General features: G+C 43.5%; 1 pseudogene; it reads left to right on the top strand.

The window, feature by feature from the left end:
• The first annotated feature begins 3170 nt into the window (after window positions 1-3170).
• The window catches only part of LOC128941397 (arrestin domain-containing protein 3-like), a 28879-nt pseudogene continuing 26049 nt past the window's right edge, over window positions 3171-6000 (top strand).

Here is a 6000-nt window from a genome sequence, read left to right as displayed (position 1 = left end):
TTATGATCAGGTAATGTTTATAATCCCAAACTTACTCAAATTCATTGATGATACAGATTAAGTCATACTGTAAAGGAATATTTGTGAATGTACAGGTGTAATGACAGCCACAGATATGTTACCCTATAGGAATGGCAATACTGTGATTAATAATAATAACAACAGCAGTTACAATACAGCCAGATTATCCAACATGGTCATCATGGGAGTTTTGGAAGACCATTTTACCAAGAAAATCAAACACTAAACCAAATATAGCACTTACAGCAACTTTTACTGCCACTTGGGCTCAAATTCCACATGAATGTACAGAGATTTTTCTTGCATGACAATGTCAAACATGTTAAAATATCTTGCACTATATCCTAAAATGTGAATATTCTGTATGTCTAACACATGTATAAATGGAATTTCACCTATGAGTGGAATACTGTTAATTGCAAATAGAAATAGTTTATCTGTAATGCCACAGTGACTGGAACTGGAACCTTTATGCTAGAAATCACACCTACAGCAGGAACAGAGCCCTTACCATAGAGGCCTTGCAAAATAAGCTTAGATAAAAATATACTGCGGGCAAGTTGGACACTGGCAGTTTTAAAACACTCTGACATGTTTGCATGAGAAATGCTCTGGCCAGAGAAGGGAAGGTGAGGGAAAATGGCATCTGGTCCATGTTAAGGCTAAAGACTGCCAAGACAATATTCCTATATAGGTATACTGACCTATAACAATGACTCACTGATCTTACTGATGTTCAAATGGGTACCTGAGGTGAGTCCACCTCTTTCACCTCTTCCTACACCTCCTTTCCTTCTCCCAAATGTGAGCTCAGCTCTGCTGTTAAATTTAAATGGATTCTTGCTGCATATTCAATTTCTGGGGCTAGGGCTTGCCATGCATTCAGTGAAGAGACCTGAGCTCATGCCTGCAGAATTTGGAGTTTCTGGAGTTTCCAGGTGATTCTGCAGTGTTGTGTCTGTATGCTTAGAAAGACAGTGCAATAAGAACCACATGTGCAATAATAAAGATGGGTATGCACTTGTATAATTTTTGTTATGTGGCTATCCAACTTGACTTTAAAGAATATGGTGGGTACAATATGGGTGATATTTTAGCCTTATCATTCTAATGAATAAGTAATAAATAGTAGCAGTTGCTTGATCAAAATGGTAAGTTTGTGCTTAGTCTCAATTTCCATTTTTGGAAATTTTCTGCAAATTTTCTATGAGCTGCTCCAGGTTCCATAGCCAGTGGGGAGAAATAGATACTTGTAGAGGAAGATGTTTTCTATCACCCTTAGATAAAAAAGTCATTGACTGAGGTTTTCCATCTGTATCAATAATGCAAAAAAGCCTAGAGCAGTGACTAGTAGGTGTTAGGTGACTAAAGAAAATGAATCCCACCCTTATATATAGTTTACTAGTCAGGTAAACTTCACTCATTCTGAGCCAGTGTGCATATTCCCTGTGTACATACAAGCAGAATGTGCTGTCGTAATATGAATGATAAGAATACTTTTCATGTATCTATCTCATTCACCCCAGGATATCCTCTGTTTATCAACGTTAATTAATGTGTCTTCATAACAATCTTATGAGGAAAGAATTGCCCCCAATTTAGAGATGAAGAAATGGAGCCATAGGATGTTTAAATAAGTTGTCCCCAGTTGCACAGAAAACCAGTGGCATAAATGTAAATACAAGAGGATGCCTCACATTCATAGCCCAAAGATAAGGTAATCATAAGGTGTGGTTCCCAAATCAATACAAACAGTGTAATACAGTCCTTGCTTCCGGCCTATTAAAAGTAAATAGGTTGAGGTGTGGTGAGCACAAGGTAATTCCTGATTAGTTCACATCCATACACTAAACTTGGTACAGATATAGCCAGACTGAGAACAGAGCCACAGGGCAAGGGTCAAATACCTGTTCCACATACTTGACATATTTGTGTGTCTGTATGATTCATTTATTTTGATTCCGAGTAATCAAATCTTTCAGCAAGGAAACAATTTGATAGCCCTGATGAGAGGGACTAGGGGTACTGGTGGATGGGAGTCTGGACGAGAGCTGGAAATGTGTACTTGCAGCCCAAAAAATCAACCATATCCTTGTGTGATGGTCAAGGGAGGTGATTCTGTCCCTCTGCTCTGCTCTGATGAGATCTCACCTGTGTCCAGCTCTGGGGTCCTTAGCACAGGGGCAGGTGCAGAGGAAGGCCATAGGAGTGATCAAAGGGGTGGAGCACCTTTCCTATGAAGGCAGGCTGAGAGTGTTTGGGTCCAACTCCCTGGACAAATTTTTAGAACAGCAGTGAAGAAGCCCAGCTGGTTTACGCTGAGAGCAAGACAGAGAGCGTTTCAGGAGTTTGCAAGTGCAGCTGATTTAATTTCAGGATCATGAACATTCCCTGCTGCAAATTTATTTTTGGGGACATAGGTATCTATTGATGCTAGGTTTTGTTCACGCCTTCAGTGGGCTTGATCTCCCTATGTATGAGCTTGCCTTCAATAAATACTTGCTGTGTATTTTTCCCCCAAAGCACTCCTCTCCCCTCCTGGCTTCACGCCCCTACTGCCATTCTTGTCCAGCACTTATTTGCATGTCTAAACCTGTCATCAGTGTGAGAAATGGCACAAGCCAAAGACTCTAACTGTACTGAGTTACAGTTCAACTCATCAGTGAGTATCACCAGAGCTGCAGGAGAAATCCTGTGCAGTTAACTTCCTGCTTTGCTACACAGAAAAAAACAAGCACATGTTGCTAAACTAGTTTCAAAATATTATCCATGTATTTCTCTCCATGTTTTTAATTTCCCCTGCTTTTGCCCTTTTCATTCTTCCATGTACTGGTCAACTTCCTAAGGAGTTGACATTTGCACAATGTTTCACTTTTCATTTCTGTGTGTTGCTCTCCATTTGCTACCCAGTTCATCACAGTTATGCCATCCAACACAATGTCAAGTCACTTTTCCTGCTGCTATCTGGGTCATGGTACAGTTTGGGTGAGCTGCTGGTGCGAGCAGCCAACAGCCAACTCCTTGAGCCACCATCATCTGCTATGACATAACTTCAAACAGAGACTCTCTCAACCTTTCCCTGTAGGACACAGGTGAAAGTAACTGAGAGGCTGCATGTTAATGGCAGAGAGGTGGGAGAAGAGACCGCGATGACCACGGACCTCAAGGTCAGCCTCTGGCAGTGAGTGAACTAGAAGATGCTCTGCTGAATGTTACAAGCACTGAACTAAGTAAAAACTGTGTATTAAAGAATCTGTGGCAGGAAAAAAGTCCACTGACCCTTTTGACTGTTGTCATGAGTGAGTTGTAATGGAACAGGAAGAGGCTCCTCCATTTTGCTACAGTATCCAGGTTTATGCACTGAGCTTATTAGTGGTTTACAGCTGCGAGTTGTATTTGTCTTTGTGTAAAGATGGGAAAAGAGCATTTCTTTTGCACCACTTCTTTTTTTTCCTGTACCAGTTAAACTACAGAGGAGGAAGGGAAGTGATCTAATCATGCAACAAGGGCCTCTTTTAATGTCTTTGCAATTTGCAGAAATATAAGAGATATTGGTATACTAAGGAAGAGTACCCATCTCTTCTGATATTTTTGTAGCTCTAACACAGCAGTAGACTAAGATTAATTAACTATCACTGAAAAATTATCCCAAATGGAAGGACTGTGGAACTTGGTACAATTACAGTCTTTGGCTTGTGCCATTTCTCAGCAAGCTCTTTCTGACTGAGAGGGATGTGGAAAGACTTGTGAAACATTTGCTTTTTTGGAACTCCTCTCATAGTTCAGCTTCTTTTCATGCTTGTCTAAATTTTCCCTGTAGCTGGCAAGGGACACCCCAGACCACTTCATACCCTGGGAATTGCAGTGGTCAGTGGGATGCTAATGAGTGCTTGTTTTCAATGGCAACTTCCATAACTAACATATGTTGCAGTCTGTGCTGGTTTAGGGCAAATTTGTTAAAGAATCAGCAAAGAGGGGCCCCTCCAGAAAGGAAAACCCACACGGCCCCTCCCCCCAACCGGTTCGGGAAAAAATTCCTTGGAGAGAGGTGGAAAGAACCTGTTTATTTGACATGCACAGCACCCCCCAGCACACAAAATGAACAATACCAGATGACACCACTCTGAGAAAGATGACAAAATCAGAAAGTCTCTTTCGGGGGTGGTTGCTCTGTTCTCAGTCCCTCTGGCGCTGGGCCAGCTGCTGCAGCCAAATGGTGTTCCCGGGTCCCAGTCCGGAGCAGGTTTGAGATGGTCACAGGAACCGGAGAGGAGAAACAGTCCGGGAAGGAATTTGGACTGTTTAGCTAAACTAGCTAATAAGCAGAAGCAAAAGCGAGAGCAGAAAAGCAAGCAAGCGAAGCAACAAGCTGCAAGCTAGAAGTGAAAAACAGCCCTATGTACTGCTCATTTCTGTGTCCCTGATAAGGGAAACCCAAACAAAACTTCCACTCTTCAGAGTCGGTCTTAAAGGCACAGAACAGATAAATGGGGATACAAGCATCATAACGTCACCCCAGGACATTCCACCCCTTATCCCCATATCATCAACATACTACAACACATCATGCATTATTCATACAAAATTTCCATCTGTTTCCCCAAAATTACAAGCAATACTCATCATGCCTTCATCACATCCCCACATTGGACCACTGAATCCAGGCCCTATATTACAGAGCTGCAGGATTCCCCCTTTTCACTTTAGTCACTTAAAGCTCCATCCATCACTTGCTCAGACCTTTGACATTTACACATTTCCTTCTATCTCATATCTGTATGGTTTAATGTACAGACAACGGCAGTAACATCCAATGAACAGTGATATTGCATATCATTCTTACCCCACAATCAGATCTCCCTGAGGTACACATCGTGTTGTTCCATCTCTTTGCATTATCCACCACGTGCATCCTGGTCCCTGAGCAAAGACAACCCCACGAATGGGTTTGTCTGTACTCGAGGCAGAATTGATCCACACAGTCTTCCCTAACAAACCTCTGATATGTACCACTGGGACTTTGTCTCCTTCTATTACATTCAGGGACTCAGACTGGGCAGGACCTGCTCGGTTGGTGGAACCTCGGGTGTTAACTAACCAGGTGGCTTTTGCCAGATGCTGCTCCCAATTCTTGAAAGATCCCCCACCCAAAGCTTTCAACTGGGTTTTTAGTAGTCCATTGTACCTCTCCACTTTTCCTGTAGCTGGTGCATGGTAGGGGATATGGTACACCCACTCAATGCCATGTTCCCTAGCCCAGGTGTTGATAAGGCTGTTCTTGAAATGAGTCCTGTTGTCTGATTCGATCCTCTCAGGGGTGCCATGTCTCCACAGAACTTGCTTTTCAAGGCCCAGGATGGTGTTCCGGGCTGTAGCATGAGACACAGGGTAGGTTTCCAACCATCCAGTGGTGGCTTCCAACATGGTCAGCACGTAGCGCTTGCCCTGGTGTGTCTGGGGCAGTGTGATGTAGTCAATCTGCCAGGCCTCCCCATACTTGTACTTGGACCAGCGCCCACCGTACCACAGGGGTTTCACTCGCTTGGCCTGCTTGATGGCAGCACACGTCTCACAGTCATGGATAACCTGAGAAATACTGTCCATGGTTAGATCCATCCCTCGGTCTCGTGCCCATTTATAGGTGGCATCTCTGCCCTGGTGGCCTGAGGCATCATGGGCCCATCTAGCTAGGAATAACTCTCCCTTATGTTCCCAATCTAGGTCTGTTTTGGACACCCCTATCTTTGCAGCTTGGTCTACCTGCTCATTGTTTTGGTGCTCCTCATTGGCCCTACTCTTGGGTACATGGGCATCTACATGGCGGACTTTCACAGGTAGCCTCCCTACCCTGGTAGCAATGTCTTTCCACTCATCAGCAGCCCAAATTGGTTTCCCTCTACGTTGCCAGTTAGCCTTTTTCCACCTCTCCAGCCATCCCCACAGAGCATTGGCTACCATCCATGAATCAGTGTAGAGGTA

Source organism: Melozone crissalis, unplaced genomic scaffold (genome assembly GCF_028551555.1).
Source record: "Melozone crissalis strain CALT ecotype California unplaced genomic scaffold, PUWL_Pcris_2 ptg000035l_1, whole genome shotgun sequence".
NCBI classification, from domain to species: domain Eukaryota; kingdom Metazoa; phylum Chordata; class Aves; order Passeriformes; family Passerellidae; genus Melozone; species Melozone crissalis.
The sequence above is the reverse complement of the archived record's forward strand: the minus strand, read 5'-3'. Positions and strand labels throughout refer to the sequence as shown.